This window comes from Zootoca vivipara, chromosome 4 (genome assembly GCF_965207765.1).
Source record: "Zootoca vivipara chromosome 4, rZooViv2.hap1.1, whole genome shotgun sequence".
Lineage (NCBI taxonomy): Eukaryota > Metazoa > Chordata > Lepidosauria > Squamata > Lacertidae > Zootoca > Zootoca vivipara.
This window is the reverse complement of record NC_142587.1, coordinates 53,296,898-53,317,873: the sequence shown is the minus strand read 5'-3', so window position 1 is coordinate 53,317,873 and position 20,976 is coordinate 53,296,898. Positions and strand designations below refer to the sequence as shown.

The 20,976-nt window shown below is 43.6% G+C and overlaps 1 protein-coding gene across 1 annotated transcript in view; it reads right to left on the bottom strand.

Moving 5' to 3' along the window:
• Nucleotides 1-20,976, bottom strand: part of GRIK1 (glutamate ionotropic receptor kainate type subunit 1) — a 260,499-nt gene that overhangs the window by 229,422 nt on the left and 10,101 nt on the right. The gene's annotated exons all lie outside the window — the stretch shown is intronic.

Sequence of the window (20,976 nt, the reverse complement as noted above, 5' to 3'; positions counted from 1 at the left end):
AATAAACAATTTTTGTTTTTTATGTCAGAAATACTTTTTATTTCAACTTTTTTGACGGCTATTCATCCAAATAGGGTCCTAGGGCATTTTACAAATGCCATTTAAAACACAATAAAACAGAAATTAAACAATACAATGATGATAAAACAGTCAAGCACCAACATTTTCTAAAAGCATTTGACAGTGAAGCTATTTATTCGGCTCCCCTGAATTTCCTCCAGAATGATGAAGCACTTATATAGGTCAAAGGGGCAATAATTCAAAACATGTGAAATTTAATAAATGCAGCAAATAAATCATAATTTTGTTGCTTTCTCCATGCAAACTGGTTTTCATTCCGCCACATATTTTACAGAAGTGGGAGAAATATATATATATTCTTATTATAAATGCATGCAGCTTTCTTAGAGCACTTTTGAGAATACGAAAAATGTTCAGCATTAGCAAGGCTGCAGACACCATTCTTGACTTCTTTCTTGTTTACAAAGAAATGCAATACCTGAATGTACTGGAGAGAGGGGGGGGGGGAATAGTGATCACTCTCCTTTTCTGCCCCAAGCACTTCTGCATGTGGACACTATCATCAAGCACTGTCACAGACTTCCAGAAAAACTGGTATATTTTCCTTGGACTGACAATGTGTATCTCTACATCATTAAGGACAAGAAGAACTAATGGCCTCAAACTTTAATCTGCTATATCAGCATCAGGGACAGAAGAGCAAACATTCATCAGAGATAATGCTGTCAGAAGCATCCAACCCAAGGTTGGGCAGTTGGGCAGACACAGCACCTCAGCAGGCACGGTGCTAGGGCTTTTTGCGCCGTAAGCAAAACACCTTCTGGCGCCCCCGGGCGCATGCGTCATGACGAACACACACGCAGCTGATGCCCCTGCGTCTCCACCATTGGCGGGAGGAGCGCGGGCCAAGGGTAGGGGAGCTCGGCGCCCTCCCGCCTGTGGAGGGGACGCTTTGAGCTCCTCAGCGGCGGTGGCTGCAGCAAGTGAGCAGCGGCGGCAGCAGCGGCACCCATAGCTGAAGGCTTCCATGGGCGGGAGGGCGCTGAGCTCTCCTTTTGGCTCGCGCTCCTCCCGCCTGTGGAGGGGACGCTGGGGGCTCCTCGGCGGGCGACGACGCCCATAGTTGAAGGCTTCGGGCGCTTGCCACCACTACCGCCGCCGCTTGCTCGCTGCGGCCGCTGCCGCTGGGGAGCTCTCGGCGTCCCCTCCATAGGCGGGAGGAGCGCGCGCCTTGGGAGGGTGGCGGTGGCACGGGGGTTTTGTGGGGCAGGCTCAGCAGCGCCCCCTCCATTTTCGCGCCCTAGGCAATGGCCTAGTCTGCCTAAATGGACGCACCAGGCCTGCACCTCAGCTCTGCCTCTGCTGTCCTTTTATACTTTGCATGCAGATTGCAGCATCTGGGCTTGACCCCCACCTGTTCTGAGTCTACTCCAGCTGAGGAATCATACACCTCCTCCCAGAGCTAGGGAGCCCCAGCTAGGCTGTAGGAGGTCTTTGCCTGCCTCAGCTTCACAGAGTGTAAATCCCAAAGCAATTTAGAATACAATGCAACCCTAATGCTCCATCTCCCCACATTCATTGCTAGCCATTCCCTTATCCCCTGTGATTCTTGCAGCCCGCTACTGCCTAGATGCTTAGTTAATAATCAGAATTATATCACACTGTGAAAAGAGGGACTTGCTCCCTAGGAAGAGGACACAAAGTTAAAGGTTTTTTTTATCTGCTGCCACTGACAAAGAAAAAGGAGTAGGTCTGAAACAGTCTTTCCAAACACATTGTGTGTATTTATGAAGTCTGCCTAATTTTAATACTGTATTCCAATAGCAGGATTTGATTTAGGGTTGCAAAATCAGAGCATTCAACACACAACTAACTCAATACTTAATCGAATCAAAATATTCCAGTAGTACCTTAGAGACCAGCTAAGTATGAGCTTTTGTGTACATGCACATTTCTTCAGATACACAATACTTAATGAAAGGTTCATGGTGACTTTTTAGGCAGCTGAAAAGAAACAAAAAGGTCACACTTTGTTACCACTAGACAAGACCTAAAATAAGCTGTTGTGCCGTGATTAAGCTTACCAAACAATTAGCTCCTGTGCCTGCTAACACCTCAGGAGATCCAACTTATGCTGTGCGCATATAATAGCCATACTTATCTAGATACATTATTTCTGAAGTATCAATTACTAAGCGAAAGCGGTACAAGGGCATTCTGAAGTGAAAACTCCAACTCTTTTCCAACTCGTTTTAAAGATGGAAGGGTAAACAAGTAGACATGACTGCAGTCCATGATGGTCCTCATGCATGATCTGAGCACACTCCTGATTCTTTCAGAAAGTTTTGCTCTCAAAAATTGTCTTCTGCATACACACCCGCATGCCCTTTCAAATTCCCCAAGTGCTTGCTTTCTGCGTAAAGTGAGGAGTTAAAAAAATTAAATTGAGGTTCATTCAATCATGGAATTCCATTTCCTGCAGGTTTAAGGCATTGAGCTCTGGAACCATTTCATCTCATCTTCTGTTTGACTGAAGCAGGAAGTAAGAAAGAAGACTGCTGCAGCAAACTGAAATGGAAAAATACTGGGAAAGGGGAACAAAACTGCATATTGCCACAGGGCAAAGAAGAGACAAGTCTTAAAGAAATAGGAAAGGAGGCATAAAAGACACAGTGAGAAATGTACTGGAGAAAGAGGGGTGGCAGGTCCTACTTAGATTCCGTGCGGATTTTTTGTAAGTAAAGAAGTAAACTTTTATTATGGCAGTCTAACAGTAGAAACTCAGTGGCTAGGAAGGAGCAGAACCTGGACTCCATGCTCTAGAACAGGCACGTCCAACAGGTAGATCATGATCTACCGGTAGATCACTGGATGTCTGTGGTAGATCACTGCTAGATCACTGGCACCCCAAAAAAAGCTCACCCAAAATGTTACTCCTCTCTAAAAAAAGCTGAACAACTATGACCTGAAGCTCAACAAGTTTGACCTAAACCCCCCAAAACAGGGCTTCCCTTCCTTAAAAAACTCAACAGCTTTGACCTGAACCCCCAAAAGGGGGTAAATCACTTCCAGTTTTTAACTCTGTGAGTAGATCACAGTCTCTTGGGAGTTGGCCACCCCTGCTCTAGAAGGGTCGAGAAAGAACCACCATAAATCCATTACAAGAGCAATTACAAGTTCCAAGGGTGCATTCAGATGAAGGGAATCTTGTGGGTTTTTTCCTGATTAAATTTGCAAGGAAATAGTGCCCTGCTGTGTTGTTTTTTTTACCATTTAATAGATTTGGTTTTTATATTGTTTTAATTCTATTATAATTACAATTTGATTTGATTTTTAGCTATTATATTTTATATGTTTTTAGCCTTCTGTATTTTATCTGTGCTGTTTTAATTTGTGTAAGCCGCCTTGAGTCCCAGTCTGAGGAATGCCAGAATTTGTCTGAAACAATCAGATTGAAGAGGAGGCAAAAGCAGAGAGCACAGCTAACAGCACCTGCCCCCACCAGAGACGGCCACAGGGCAAGCCATAGTGGTGGTTTCAGCAAAGAAACTGGGTTTGTTTATACCATGGGTAGGCAAACTAAGGCCCAGGGGTTGGATCCTGCCCAATCGCCTTCTAAATCCGGCCCGCGGGCGGTCAGGGAATCAGCATGTTTTTACATGAGTAGAATGTGTGCTTTTATTTAAAATGCATCTCTGGGTTATTTGTGGGGCACAGAAATTTGTTCATATATTTTTTTCAAAATATAGTCCAGCCCCCCCCCCAAAGGTCTGAGGGACAGTGGACCGGCCTCCTGCTGAAAAAATTTGCAGACCCCCTGGTTTACACCATCATTACCAATTGCTAAAATGATTGAATTGTACGGGAAAGTTAAAATGCCATAAGCAAATCTGACCTTAGTCACATTTTGTTTCAGGCAGAATTTTTCCTCTCATGTCGTCTATGTGCATCAATGTAAAGTTTACTTAAGTGAATAAAGTCGCAACCACAACACACATTTAGAGCACTCTTAACCATTTTATCGCCATGGCTTGCCTTAAAGTGGTCTTTGCCAACTGGTGCTCCACCATGTTTTGGACTACAACTCCCATCAGCCCCAGGTAGCACAAATCTGGCCTGAGGCTCATGGGCATTTTAGTCAAACACATCTTGAAAGTACTACCATAGGTCAGTGAAGGCTGCCACAAACTATAGTTACCAGGATTCTTGCGGGGGGTGCTGCAGTGCTTTAAATGTATGGTGTGGACAACCTAAGCTATATAATACGTAGATATGTCTTATCCCTCTAGTACAATTCTGCCCTGCCTGATAATGGATTTCCAGTCCTGTCCATTTTGATGATTCAAAGAATACATTTGTAGTCGAGAGAGAACTTTTGCAACTCCAGTAAGCTCCTAAAACACCAAAAGTAGATTTTTGTCAGCCTGTGTTCATTTATCTGGCTCTGTTTTTAAAATTAATTGGGTTCTTTGCTCCCACAATGGCTTTAAGAATAATTATCCTATTAACTTCAAGGCACCCATATAATTTTATGTGATCTAACTGTGTTCTTTAATTGTATTGTGAAATTGGTTCGAGATGCTTTATAGGAAGCGATTCATAAATGAAATAAATAATAATAATAACTGTATCAATTTTGCTCATACACTAATGAACGCTAAATTTCAGAACTGGGCTGCAAAACTGAATGCTCCCAAAGATTGCAGGAACCCAGTCGAAAGATTAGATACGAATGAAACAAATCCTGTCCAGGGTTTTGAGTAGAATTTAGGATTGTGCTTCTCACATAATACCTCCTTAGACATTCAGCAAACAGAGTATAGGAACCCAACTCCTAGGGGCTGAGGTCCATTTGGGCCCCCCAATAAAAAAATTGAGGGGGCCGCCCCCCATGTTGATGGGCATTGTCATTCAAATAGTGTGTCATGTCATGTGATCAATTACGCAGGGTGGGGCTTATCTGCCCTCCCCCCCAATCTTTTATTCAAGCTGGCAGCCCTGAAACTGGGTATCCTAACATGTGAGAAAGGAGGGAAGGTTGTGAATCATGTAGGAAACCTACACAAGTAGAAGTAGACTTCCCCACTTCAGACTATCAGCCTCAAACTTGTGAAGGATGACCGAGATGTGGCTAGGAAAAAGCGAGCTAGCAGGCTCGTTCCTGCACACATTCACACACACTTCACATGTTAGGCTACACAGTTTACTGAATGTCTGAAGAGGGCTATGACCTTAGTCAGAACTAGAGCTAGAGGAGGAATTCAGTTCAGTTTGCTCTTTCCGGGCTTAAATGCATGAACTGAAACACAACCAATCCTCCAAAATTTGAACTCCTCCAAATTTTATCCAGCTCAGTAATGTTTACAAACATTGCTGCAGCAAAGCATGCATTAAAATGCATATATTCAAGGAAATAACATGCAAAATGTGCATTAAGGGAAATTGCTCTGCACAAGTGTGTATATTAGGCAAACCTGCATGCTATATATATATATATATATATATATATATATATATATATATGTATATGTATATGTATATGTATATATATATATGAATGAAAAACCAATTTGTGAAAAACCATTTTTTTCTTTGCAATCAAGTGGTATATATGTTTGCGAAATAATTAAAAATTGGGAGAAATTCGACACTAAAATGTTGGTGAATTTTCATGAGGCCTTTTTCTTTTCTTTCAAAAATACAAACTGAGTGGAAACATGGAGGACTGAATTTAAGAGTGGAAAGTGAACAGCTGTTGTTCAGACTGAGCTCTGGAGCTGTCCTGATCTAGTAGGAAAGTACTGCTATGTCAGGGTCACTATTTACTGAGAAGCAAGATTAGAAGTGAAATCTTAGCAAGAGGAAACAAGCAAGACCCAGATATGATCTTTTACTCTTGAAGACACACAGTCCTTATTCTCTCAGTCCATATTTTTTTCCCTTTTATAGAAGCATTTCACATACCAGTGAGATCAATATTTAAGAAATACATATAGGGAATATTTGAAGCATTCCCCTAAATCAATCTTAAATGAAAGCATACTGTATATATACTCTTCCCCCCCCCCAAACTAATGTTTTGAAACTTGACACATTTGGATTTCTTCCTCTGTGCTCAGGATGGGAAGGAGAATGGATTATGCATTAGGTCAGGGAGGAAGGATCTGAAAGATTGTGTTCCCGTTAAGCTCCTCTCTCCCAAGCCTGATGCCCATATGGTCTATTAATAATGGAGTACTATAATTGAACAGCATTTTCCTTCAGATAAATCCCAAAGTAAGTTCCACGCAGACAGCAATCATTTAGCACAGTCTGACCAGCCAAACTGCAGTAACAAATGCGCCCAAGGGCACATTTACAGGAGAAAATCCCAGAGGGCCAAACACAATTCAGATACAGATACCAACAGTTTGACCTCTCCATTTTTAGAAAAAAGATTTTAACTCACTCAGCTCCAAGCATCCAAAACACTTATCGTCCCCCCCATATAGAAATATTAAGATGTTTTTAATCCATTTATTTTTGACATGCTTAGTTTGCTGTATTGTTGAAAATAAGAAAACCTAATAAAAAGGTTGGTTTTTTGGTTTTTTAAAAGCAAATTAAAGAAAAAGGATGGAAGCAGAGCAAGGTGGTTAAGAGCATGTATCATGAACAAGGGTATCTCAAGTTCCAATATCTCCTCAGTTATTACGGTAAACCTACTTAAGCAAGCTACTATTTTTAAGCCCTTTTCAGACAAGACAGCCCCCCAACAAGTAGGCAAAATGAGGCAACCCTCTCAGGCAGCTGATTTGCATGTTCGGACCCAGGCCCGTCTTAACCACATCGAGCGCCGTGGCGCAAAGGTCCCTCCGCCGCCCCTGCCCCCAACTCCCCGCGGACGCAGAGGAGGGACATGGCATGGGCGGGGCGGGCGCTGAGGGTGGGCCGGGCTGCCTAGCTGTCCTCCGGGCCGTCGGCGCCACCTCCTCCTGCATGGAGGCCTCTGCTGGGGGGGGGCGGTGCCACGCAACACCCGGCCTCTTGTCCTCCTCATGCCCCCGACCTGACCCGCCAGGCTGAGGCCAGGACTCGAACCCGTGGCGGGCGGGCAGGAGGGAGGCAAGGAGCAGGACGAGCGGGAGGGTGGCCGGGCTGTCTGGCGGGCGCAGTGTGGCTGCCGTGGGCGCCGCAGCATGGCGCCCCCTGGCAGCCCAGAGTCCTGGCGCATTGCACCACCCATCCTTGCCTTAGGGCCGGCCCTGTTCAGACCTTTAAACCTCCCCCTTAAATAAATTCACAGAAGACTCATAATTTTGGTTTGTTTTTTGGCAGAATTTAGGCCACAACGTTATTGATTACAGAAAGTGAGTGGTTGCATAGGCTCTGGTTCAACTAGCTCCCTGCCATGCAGGTAGCACTGGCCCACGGTTCTGGCATAGGTCAGCCAAGTGTGCACACCCAGATAGGCAGAAAACCAGGCACATGCTATGTCCACCACCCAGATGTCCCCCTGGACTCAGGCACGGGCACAACCCCTCACAGGGTTGACCAAACCATTGAGTCCCCAGATTCCTTTAATGGATGGCAAGAGCGTTCCCCCATCCCTATCACCTGTGCCAAGGAGCAGGACATACGCTTGTGGGGTTGCCTGCTTCAGGTACTGTTATGTACTGAGCTGAATCCAAGAACAGTAGGATCCAGAATGCAGCAGTCTGATTGGTCCGCAGGAGCCACCCAATCCAGCCCCAGGTGGTAGTGAATCAGCAACCTGATTGGCCTGCAGGAGCAGCCAATCAGGCTGCTGGCAGAAGTGAATCCGCAACCTGATTGGCCTACAGGTGCAGCTCTGAAGTAGCCAATCACACAAGGCCCATTGTGTAAATGATGTATATAAGCAGACATTTTGGGGAAAGAGCCATTCCTTCTCTTCTTCTCCTGTTGCTACTACAAGCTGAATAAAGACCATGAAATTCACTCTCGACTCCGAGTATACTTCACGTACCAAAATAACTTCCCTTGCCTTTGGTACTGTGCACCAATGGAGGTACCATTTGTTAAATGGGCTCAGGCAGCAAAATGTTTTGAGCCAGCCTGCAACTGAGAATGCTGAACACATGGAAGGGGAGAAGATCATGAGCAATAGTTATTCTGCCCTCTAATCTTTATGCATAAGTCACACCTTGCATGCACATCTTGTATACAGAACCTAAGCTGGCTCAATATATTTCATAGGGCCCTCTCTGCTGAGGGGAGAGAGAACCTATTCACCCAGGCTGAATGTGAAGAGACAATCTATGAGTAGAGGTTGGGGCCTAGGGCATGCTGTTATGATCCCAACCTACTTGGTTCTCATTGTTTGAACAGGTCTTTGGCCTCACTAGGACTTTATCCTCACTTTAATCTCTAACAAAGGGATAACACTAGTTTACTTTACAAGACTGAGATCTTATATGTACAGCAATATAAAACTGCTAAGAACTAACCATTCTGTGTCAAGAAAGCTTGTTGGAGTAAAAATATATTGGATTGCTTTAAAACAATAAAAGTTGTGTTGCACATGGCATTTCGCCTGCACAGGTATGGAAAAGATTTACTATTACTGTGTGTTATATTTAAGCTTACTTCTGATCATGCATACCCAGCACTATTTTTTATTTCGTTTTTTTATATTTGGCCATGTATACAAAACATGGCAAGATAATAAAAGCAGGCCCTACAGCCCCATGAAGAAACACAATTTTCTTCAAACCTTTGCAATGTCTACTCAACAAACAAGGGGCACTGCAGAGGCACCTCAACAGGCCCGTCTTAGCCATAGAGGCTAGTGGCATGGTGTGAACCATGGCGCTGGAGGGTGCCAAGTGAGCATGGGGTTCCGGCAGTCTGGCCAGGACTGCACTCCATGAGCTGAGAGGCTGCGCCACGTCTCTCTCATTCTCCGAGGACTCCACGCCGCACCTCCTTCTCCTTTCCCCTGCGCTGGGCTCCGCTCAGTCGAGCTTCGCCACCAGCGTATGCACAGCGCCCAAGCGGCTCTTGCTGGTCCCGCGGTGCATGCGCTGGTGGCGAAGCTCAACTGAGTGGAACCCAGCACTGGGGAAAGGAGAAGGAGGCATGGAGTGGAGTCCTCGGATGAGAGAGACGCGGCACAGCTTCTCAGCCCGTGGCGCACAGGGCAGAGGCGGGTGCACGAAGCCACGTCTCTCTGGCTGGGGCTCCTGTGGGGCGCACCAGCCACTAAGCCCTATGGCTCCGCCACCTCCTCTCCCTTGGCTGCAGGAATTGCCTCAGCCGCTGCCCTACTGAGCCGCTGTTGTCAGGCAGCGGAGGACGAGGCGGCGCCCCGGAGCCTCGCAAGTGAGCGCGGGGGGTCTGGCCAGGACTCTGCGCTTGGATGCCAGCCCCCAATCTGAATATCACTTCCATTAAAAATAAAAAGAAAGGGGGGAGGTAGAGGGAGCATCCGCAGGAGCCCCAGCCAGAGAGACGCGGCTCCGTGTGTCCGCCTCTACCCTGTGCTCCACGAGCTGAGAGGCTCTCCTTCTCCGAGGACACTGGGGGGGAAACGTGGGGGGGTGCCAGAGGGATTTTTGCACCACGGCGCTGGATACCCTTAAGACGGCCCTGCACCTCAATCACAAAGGTGAAAAAGAAAGAAGAACAGATGTTCATAGGATGACCAATTAAACTGTGACTAATATAGCATGATACCGGTAGACTAGTGCGCCACCTTGAATTCCTTCATTCACAAAGAAAAATGAAATTGTCCTTGGTCTTGGCCTTTAGATAAGTTGATCAGTATCAGAGGTTAAGGGCTACGTGTTCACGAGATGTTTCAGAAAATACACACAAAAGGAGCGGCTATACAGCTGCAAATACAGTGGTACCTTGGGTTACAAACGCTTCAGGTTACAGACACCGCTAACCCAGAAATAGTACCTTGGGTTAAGAACTTTGCTTCAGGATGAGAACAGAAATCGTGTGGTGGCAGCATGGCGGCAGCAGGAGACCCTATTAGCTAAAGTGGTGCTTCAGGTTAAGAACAGTTTCAGGTTAAGAATGGACTTCTGGAACAAATTAAGTTCTTAACCAGGGGTACCACTGTAAAACGCTTTAAGTGTGTTTTAAGTGCAATATACAATGTGAAACTAGATGGCTATGGTGAGCCTTATGGAAAATTCAATGTATTTATAACAATGCTTTTTAAAAAAAGCTTTTTCAGAACGGTTTTTATATGTGTGTAGATTCCACTTAAGTGCTATATATATCTATCTAGTAATTATTATTATTTATTATTATTATTAATACCCCGCCCATCTGGCTGGGTTTCTCCCGCCACTCTGGGCGGCTTCCAACAAATACCAAAATACATTAAAATATCACAGATTAAAAACTTCCCTAAACAGGGCTGCCTTTAGGTGTTTTCTAAATGTCAGGTAGTTGTTTATCTCCTTGACCTCCGGTGGAAGGGCGTTCCACAGGGCGGGTGCCACTACCGAGAAGGCCATCTGCCTGGTTCCCTGCAGCTTCTCGCAGTGAGGGAACCGCCAGAAGGCCCTCAGTGCTGGCTCTCAGTGTCCAGGCTGAACGATGGGGGTGGAGACGCTCCTTCAGGTACATAGGACTGAGGCCATTTAGGGCTTTAAAGGTCAGCACCAACACTTTGAATTGTGCTCAGAAACGTACTGGGAGCCAATGTAGGTCGCTTAGGACCGGTGTCCTCAAAGTAGCTCATACAACTTCCAGAAAATGCAAAGAATCCATTAAAATCCTTACAAAACAAACTCAGCCAGCATCTGATGGTCTTCAGTGACCATGTGAGGTTGGAGTGGATCCACAATCCAGCTAGAGGACCTGCCAATGTCTTCATTGCCTGCTTTCCTCTTTCGAGTCCAATTTACTTCTGAAGATTTCCCAAGGTATCAATTTCCTCAATTCCCTACCCACATAATTCAGCTCTTCAATCTCTACCCACAATTATGTTTTAAGGACAACAAAAGCTGTTTAAACACACACACACACACACACACACAGCGCTCCACTTTGCCATAATTGGGGATCTATATTGACTTTTTTTAGAGCACTAATTGTGTTTTGTCTGCTTTTTCTTTTTTGCTTCAAACAAAAGGAGAAAAAAGGGATAAAAGGTGAAATCCATATTTGGAAAGAAAGAAGTTCAAAGCAATACAACCTGTTCAAGAACAATAGCAGCAAAGTCAGGGCAAAGTTAAACCCTCGTAGTAATTTAGATGTACATTAAGACAAGCAAAAGAATGTGTACTGCTTATGTAATTAAGTTACTGATAAATACTGGTTTGATCCTGACATACAAGTTGATCTTCTATTGTGCAAGAATTTCCTCACAGAGCTTTTCCAATTGCACCAACTAGTCTTGCTTTTAGGAATACTAACATTTCTCATTATTTTGCGCAAAAAAACAACCATCCCGATTCATTGCAGGAGGAGAGCTTGACAATAAGAGTTTTACTTTATGAGTACCCTACAGCTCTTTTTCAACCACATGACTGGAATTTTCCTCTGGATTCCATACTAACCTAGTGTGAAAATGATATAGAGCTCCATTTTGTATTATACTTTCAAGATTACTGCATTCTCTCCTAAAACACTCTTGGCATAAAAGCTGTGCCGCAGTTAAAGTTCTAGTTTCTTTTTCCTTTCTTTTTAAAGGGGAGCGGGAGCAGGCACTCATGGTTTTATAAAAAGTAGTTTCATTGACATTCTCACAATTGTTCCTCTTTCACAAAGCAAACTGTGTATACTGAAAGCTCAGGTTTTCACAAGCCTGTTCAGAGCATCTCGATGGAAAACACTGACCCAATGCCAACATGCCTTCACATGGTATCCAGAATCTAAACTAAGACTATATGTTCTATCAAACTGTTGAGGTGGTGGAAAGGAATGGAGTGACTTAGCCCTGGATGGAAGCACTCCATGCAGCAACATTTTGTTACAGGGTCCCATCTGTTTTGTTCCAAGTAAGGATGAAGGAGAAATTTGACCCATGGCACATTTTATGGCAAATCTATTAAATTCACAGTTTCCAAAACAACATGAAAATAGTATGTAAAGCATAGTTTCAAGAAACACATTATTTTTGTCTGATTTATCTGGTGTGCTCTCAATACTTCATTATGCCTGTATTTCAGACTGCATTGTACAAGCCTACAGTACTTGTTGAACCACTTACTCTGTTGATCTATGGAAAACCTACATTAGCTATCCATGCAAAGGCTTAGGTTTGGGCTGAGGATTAGTTTAAGAGTACTTACGTGATGCAAGTAAATCTACTTTAGCTGCTCATAGCTATAACATTCCTAGTTTAAAGAGAATTTACTGTATGGAAAGCTGCTTTTCTTCACTTTTAAAGTATATGCAAGAATATTATAAAGCGTAATTCTTCATGATCTACCGATTGCTATGTTTTGCCCCAGTTATAGCTGCTATTTGCAATTCAGATCTATTTCCCTGCAACGTATTTCTGAGGTATCCATTTCTGTTCTTGCTTTCACACTTACATGCTTGTAGCACATCACTCGAGGCTATGATTGGAAGCCCTGCTCCAGCTGTCTCCCACCACAAGAAACCATGCACGTAGTGACTGAAGATAGGGCCTTTTCCATTGTGGCACCCCAGCTTTGAAACTCTCTCCCTATAGGTTCTCACCTGGCACCATATCTACCAAATTCAAATCACCAGGTTACAATTTTTTTCTACCTAACCATTAATTATCTGAATGGTAATTGATGCATTTGTACCAGCCGTTTTAGATGTTTTGCTGTGTTGTTTATCAAATATGAAGAAAATACATGTTAGGAAGCAGCTCGATTCTGAGTCTGACCACTTATCTAAGCTCATTGGCAGTGGCTCCCCAAGGTTACAGGCAAAGAACATTTCCAGCCCTACCTGGAGATGCTGCGGATTGAATTTGGAATCGTCTACATGCAAGCCCTTTGCTCTACCGCTGGGCTTTAGCTCTCCCCCAAGAATATGAGAATCTCTTTTTAAAAAATATATGTTGAGCTGAGCAGGTACAAGATCCCAGAATAATAGCTTCTTGTAGTGGCTTTCTATTATAAGCAGATAGTGCTGAGCATTCTGTAAAATCAGCATGTCATATATGCTTAGGAACTCCCTCTCCCCCATGCCAAGAATTTATAGCCAACTGCCTGCACTTAATATCACTTTAGATGGGAGTCGGAGATCACGTGCAGAAAAGGACAGCCAAAATGCTAATGGGGGCAATTACCCTATAAAGAAAGGTTACTTACTATATTAGGAGCTTTAGAACTTACCACACACACACACACACACACCAAAAAAGGTGAGAATGCAGCGGACATCACATAAATGTAAACAATTATGCACCACCTGGGGAGAGTGAATAAAGAGAAGTTTTAATGCCTCTCTCATAGCACCAGAACCATCCAACAAAGCTGAAGACAGACAAAAAGAAGTACCGTATTTTTCCGTGTATAACACGCCCCCGTGTATAAGACACCCCCCTACTTTTGGGGATTCGAAATTAAGAAAATGTGGGGAGAGTGCCAAGATTTGTTAAGCTTTTGGCGGGATTGACCAGAGTTTTTGAACTATTTTTTGGGGGGGATGCCGAAATGTCCACAGCAGCCATTGCCACAGACACCACTCACTCACCCAATCGCCACTGACAAGCTCTAGCTCGCAGCTACAACCAATCGCACGCTCCCCCTCAGCACTATCTGTGTATAAGACAATTCCCCCATTTTAAACATTCTTTTATTTATTTTTTTATTTTTATTTTTTTAACATAATTTTTATTGATTTTACAAATTACAAAAAAAACGGTACATACATGAACACCTTTTCCACCTTCTTCCCACCCCCCTCCATGGGTCCTCCCCTGCCACAGAAGCATCCCACGCAGGTGAGCAGTCAAAGGTGGTCCATTTTATGGTTGGGTTTCTGTCCTTCCCTCCGTCCCCTGCCCCCAAAGCCCCCCCCCTGCCACCAGAGGGCTCCAGGGAATCAGGGCAGTACGCAGGAAGACATCCATCCAACCATCTATTCTCATACCAAAAAAATAAGAAAAAAAAGACAAAAAAGACAAAAAAGGAAAAAGACAAGAAGAAAACAAAGATAATCTTTTTTCCACTCATAATTAATAAACCATATTTTGTGGGCTTCCCCAACCTCCCCCCTTCCCCGGTTTTCATCCCTTTTTTTTATCCTCTTCAACAGTTTCTTAAATCTATAAAATAATTACCTTTATACCTTATACTATTTTAAAACTTGACTATTATCATTTTCACCAAATATCTAAATCATTATAAAATCAAACTCCAATTTTTCTTCCCGTGCCTAATTTTTTCACCCTCTATAAGCCTCCATATTTTCACCTTTTCCAAAATCAATTCACTTTTAAACTATAACTATTCCTAATCTAACCTTTCATCCCCAATTCCCGGCTCCCACCCTCCAATCCAGCAAGTTCCGTAGTCAGCAGTCCAGTTTTAAACCTAATAATCCATCCTATTAATCATGACCCCACTCTCCCTTCACCCCACCCCCTTTTTACAATATTTTGCCATCCATGTCTCCACACAGCACCCCTGAGTTTCTTCTCTTCTCTGGTTATTTTTTTTCTCTTCCCTGTGGGCATTCTGAAGTTCCAGTGAGTCCAATCGTACCCCCCTCAAAGGAGGGGCACTCCACCTGACTTTTTGTAGAGTAAAATCGTCTTTTCTTTCGTGGTGCGCTTCATTTTGTATTATGTTATCACAGCCATCGTCTTCATCTTTTCGTTCCAAATCATAGTCCCCGTCATTGTCCAAATCCTCCAAATCACTGTCACTGTCATTCTCACACTCGTCCTCCTCAATTTCAGTCGCTTCCTCCTCTAAAAATTCATATTCCGCCATCACCATCTGGAATTGTTGCTTTAACTCTTGCTGTTGTGTCTCATCTTGACATAGTTCTATTCTTACTTCCCACATGATGGTCAAAACAGTCCGCTGAAACTCAGGCGAATACTTTTTTGTTGACATAGTTCAATCCTGTCAAGGTCAAAACTTATCACATGGGGTGGAAAATGGTCACAGTTTATTTCTCAACTCCATTTTAGCTAGCTGGCTGTGTTCTCCAAGTCTTAATGCATAGACATAAATTCCAAATTTATATTTCAAAAGCTTATAAACCAAAGAGTTCCAAAAATAAAAATAAAATTCCTCATAAATCCTGATCAGCTCCCTGGATTGTCTGGGCTGCCGGCTCCCGGGGAAAAAAAGATCTTTCTGAGTTTTTTCCTCTTTCTGCAGGGTATTTACGTCCATAGTCTTTCTCCCCTTTTACCCTGCATCTAGGGGAGATCCTCTTTAATGCCTTTGAGGGAACCTTTTAAATCAAAATCTTCTGTTTACGGCTTCGGGTTTCTATTTACTGTTTCATAAGTTGCCGGTGGGGGGGGTGGCTTCCATTTTTCCCCCTCTCTCCCAAATCCAAATTAATTACCATTAATTACCATTAATTACCAATTAATTTACCATCTCAGGACTATTTAATTGCTCATCCTCTAACATTGTGTATGCCATCAAATGCCAACAGTGCCCTTCAGCTCTCTATATTGGACAAACAGGCCAAACCCTACGCCAAAGGATAAATGGACATAAATCTGACATCAGGAACCAGAAGACAGAAAAACCAGTAGGAGAACACTTCAATCTCCCAGGACATTCTATACAAGATCTCAAAGTAGCTGTCTTACTACAAAAGAATTTCAGAAATAGACTGGAAAGAGAAGTTGCTGAATTGCAACTTATCACCAAGCTCAAAACCATGGAGGGACCTGGTTTGAACAGAGATATCGGCTTCTTATCTCATTATACATGATAAGCGATCTTCAGCCATCTCAACCCTTGCTTTTTCATGCAAAACCATTTGCAGTCGTTTGCGGTCATCAACAGCTATCAGTCAGTCAATCACCCATTTCCACCACCCTTCTGAGTGATCCCCCCTCCCCATCCCCACCCCTCCCCACCCCTTCTCTACATAAGTGCCTGGAAACTTCCATTTCACTGTATCTGAAGAAGTGTGCATGCACACGAAAGCTCATACCAAAATAAAAACTTAGTTGGTCTTTAAGGTGCTACTGAAGGAATTTTTTTATTTTACTCCAAATTAATTTGTAATCCAACTTTTGAGGTTACTTACAGTCTTATTTCCAAATCGTTTTTTTCAAAAGAATCCAGCGCTCTCCGCCTTCGGCTTGAAGCTTCTCTCCGCTAGGGTAACGTTGTCGTTCAAAATGGCCCCCGCGACTTCTACCCTCCTCGCTCCGGAGCTCTTATTAGAGCTTACCGGAGAGTTGGGGAGTCCAAATTGGGGCTCTGCCGAACGAAATTCGCCCCCGGGACGCTCTTCCCGGGGTTCTAAGGGGCGCAGCGTCGCTCTCGCTGCCCTCCCCACTCCTAGCAGAGACGGGTCGCCTCGGAGACGAGACGAAACCCCGCCGATCGGCGCTGGCGCTGAACCGGAAGCCCCCATTTTAAACATTCTTTTAAAGTAAAACGAAAAACAAAAAACCTTGTCTTATACACGGAAAAGTACAGTACTTCTTCACAGAGCAGCACATAGTAAAAATGCAGGCTGTTCTACCACAAGACACAGTGATGGCTGCCAATTTGAATGACTTTTAAAGAGGATCAGACAGATTCATGAAGGATAAGGCTCTCAGTGGATACTCGGCTTCTAGAATCAGAGGCAGCATGTTTATATCCCGCTTGTTTATATCCCCTTGTTTATATCTGGTTGGCCTACATAAGCCCGTGTTCTGCTCTAACAGGCCTCTTGTTATGTTCTCACCACATTTTTCACTATTATTTTTTTGATCGCAACTCTTCAGCAATTACTGGGTGAAGAATGTTGGGGAGGGTATTGATTTAGAAACAGTGCAACCATTTGGATATTGATGAGAATAACCACAAATAGCCACAGGGAAGGTAGATACAAACATGAAATATGACATGTTTTCTAAAGATACTTGCATCTTCAGACCCAGAAATCTCCCCCCTAAATAAATTCACACATGACTCAAATTTTGGTTTGGTTTGTTTTTTGGCAGAATTTAGGCCACAACTTTATTGGTTACAGAAAGTGAGTGGTTGCATAGGCTCTAGTTCGACTAGCTCCCTGCACCCTTGCAGGCAGCGCTGACCCAGGGCACCAGCATAGGTCAGCCAAGGCTGAACACCTCGATAGGCAGAAAGCCAGGAACAGGCTATGTCCACTACCCAGATGTCCCCCTGTACTCAGGCACGGGAACAACCCCCTCACAGGGGTTGACCAAACCATTTGAGTCCCTGGATTCCTTTAACGGAATACCCTTCATATAGGGATGGTGAGAGCGTTCTCCCATCCCTATCACCTGAACCAGTGCCTATCCGCAACCTTACAAGTTGTGACGATTTGCTATGTGGCAAACGAAACCCAAATGGCACCAGCCAATCAGCCAAGTGGGGAAAATTCCTGCCATGTGCCTGTCCCAATGACAGACGACACACGACAGCATAACAAGGTCAAGTGCACAAGTCCTAAAAGTAGGGAGAGGTGGGCGGGTGTTCCGAATGCACGCACCAAAAGAGGAAGCTCTGGGTCATGTGCATGGGCATATATAGGTCCCTTGATTGGTTTGGCTAGCGTCCCATTGGCCTGATTAAACCCAGCATCAAGGGACCTACCGATAGGGTGTTGTGGTTATCCAATCGTACCCAACCACAACACAGGGTGTCGGTTTCCAGGTCTCACCGCAACACTTGCCCTCTTTGAGGGAGGACCCGATTTATCAACTGGGCTTATTGTATTTCATCTGCTGTAAGCTGACATAGGAAAATGTGAATTAGAAAATTTTCAAACGAATAAAGCAGTTTGGAGTGCCAAGCTGCACAGTGCTCAAAGCTCTACAGAAGCTTGTAGGAAAATTGGCTATTTGGGAAAGCAATTCTGTAGCCATGTTATTGCCTCAGTAGCTTTAGGGACTTTACATAGAAGGGGAGGGGGATACAGCTTTTCTTTCTGCCATGAATAGCCAAGTCATGGGGATCAGGGTGGAGGAAAGCCTAGTTGTTGTTGCTTTTCAATTATATTTGTAGGAACTATATACTTGAGTGCTGGAGAGAAAAAGAGACACCCACAGAGGGAAGCTGGCAATATAAAAAGCATCAAAAACAAGCCCATATTGCTGCTTGCTACTAATATGCCAGTCGGTCCTTGAATTGTGTTAGCCCAGTCAGTGGTAGAATTCTACGTCTGAAATTGTAAATTTGAATGTTGTATGAATCGCACACAGTCCTGAGTGATGCTTTTGAACAAAGAGGGGGGGGATATAATTGTTTTAATAAATAAAATAAACAAACATTTAATAAATGCTACTCACTTCCAACTATGTATTTTTGCAAGCAAGGTAAAGTGCAATCAACTGATTTCCTAAACTGAAGGATCATAATCACAAATATTTTCCCCACTTTATCCTACGAGGTTTGTCTGATGCTGCTGGGTAACTATCAAAGGAAACTTCAAAGCCTAGATCATTTCCCTTCACATTAGAGCACAAATTCAGGATAGCTCAATCCAAAACGATCTTAGTTGGATCATTTTAAACCCAGTTTTTCTGCTCACAAAAGATATATATTTTCAAAACATGTTCCATCTGTTTGGGGATTTTAGCATCTGTGGTGCTGAATATAGAGGAGAGGGAAAGGCTTCTGGAATTTCTAGTTTCTCAAGGCAATAAAGGTTGTGATTCTAAAAATGTTCACGTTCTTAATGCTTGCTAGAGTTGAGCCCCACAATAATAATTTGTGGTCATTAGAACTATAATTTGTGAGGATCACTGGAAATATTTTAGTTTATCAGTAAATGTGGGCAAGCACCAATGCACTCTTTTAGTTGAATAAATTGCTGATAAGGTTCCAGGGGTTCTGTGGGACATAGTTTGAAAACCAACAATTAGGAAAAGGAAAAGATCACAAATGTTAAATGATAGTTTGATTGTGTGCCATTTTCACTTTTGGAAAACACATAGCTTGATATTCAATCAGGAGTATTCAAGAATAGTTGCCTTTAACTTCAAATGTAAATACTTTCTGGAAATTGTTCATCATGAACATATTGCTGATAGTACAAAGGAAATTCACATTTGAGTTAGCTGCAAAAACTCTGGCTTAACCTTGCAGTCATCCTTAATTAAAGTGGGATTTTCTTCAGTGTTACAGGTCACATGGACTTGAGCACTTACATAAACAGAGACAAGCCCTTTAGCTTGCACTACAATTCAACTGCTTCCATGAATTAGAATGACAGCACTGTGGCTCTGTCTCATGTCTGCTTTTTGACATATTAAATGCCTTAAACTATTTGTGAGCATAGTGAATCAATATTTATTCCAGCAATTCTGAGGTATTACATCAATGTAATGATGGAGTTGTTCATTCATAGTGTATGCATACCAATGCAGGATGAATGAAGAATGTCAGATGGAATGCTAAGAAACTACTTAAATTATAAGGTACAGAAACGCTTCCAACTCTAAGTTGTCACTTTAAAATATGGTCCATATGAGAGCAATGAGAGAATATAAATCACAGAATCATAGAGTTGGAAGGGACCCCAATGGGCATCAAAGTTCAACCCCCTGCAATGCAGGAATCACAGCTAAAGAGTCCCTGGCAGATGGCCATCCAAACTCTGCTTTAAAACCTCCATTGAAGAAGAGTCCACCACCCTTTGAGGTAGACAAGTCCAGCTCTTACTGTCAGAAAGTTCTTCCTAAAGTTTAGTTGGAATCGCCTTTCTTGGAATTTGAATGCATTGGCTTGGCTCCTAACTTCTGGAGCAGCAGAAAACAAGCTTGCTCCATCATCCATGTGACAGCCCTTCAGATATTTGAAGATGGCTATCATATCTCCTCTGTCTCCTCTTTTCCAGGCCAAAAATACCCAACTACCTCAACCATTCCTCATAAAGTTTGGTTTCCGGACCCTTGATCATCTTGGTTACGGTTGCCATATTTTAAAAAGTGAAAATCCAGATGGAAAATTTGTTGACCTTTTCCACAAAACCTTGAAGAAGAAAAAGGACATTTCTGAGCTATTTTTAAAGAAAATTGCCCAAAACGACACCACCAACATGGGTTGTGATTTCTGTGATTGGGTTTCAACGATTTCCGACAACTTCTGACAGCCAATTGCCAGGTAGGTCTGGGAAATTCTGGATGTATGGCAACCACCCTAATCTTGGTTCCCCTGCTCTGCACACATTCCAGCTTGTCAATATCTTTCTTATAAATGGTGGTGCCCAGAGCTGGACACAGGATTCTAGGTGTGGTCTAGCCAAAGCAGAATGGAGCAGTCCTGTTACTTTGCACTATACTTCTGAGGAAATAAAATTGAAGTATTGGACCATACCAGCCTTCACCTACCTGGGGCGCTACAAATCATTTGGGGGGAAACTCCCACCAGCCCCTCCCAGCTGTTGCAGGGCACCAGGTTGGATAAGGCTGTGCTCTACAGTTATTAGCATGAGAATAACTAGTGGTGCTGGAGGAGACTCTCGAGAGTCCCATGGACTGCAAGAAGATCAAACCTATCCATTCTGAAGGAAATCAGCCCTGAGTGCTCACTGGAAGGACAGATTGTGAAGCTGAGGCTCCAATACTTTGGCCACCTCATGAGAAGAGAAGACTCCCTGGAAAAGACCCTGATGTTGGGAAAGATTGAGGGCACTAGGAGAAGGGGACGACAGAGGACGAGATGGTTGGACAGTGTTCTCGAAGCTACCAACATGAGTTTGACCAAACTGCGGGAGGCAGTGCAAGACAGGAGTGCCTGGCGTGCTGTGGTCCATGGGGTCACGAAGAGTCGGACACGACTAAACGACTAAACAACAACAACTAGTGGTTGCATTAATCTGTTGTGTCAA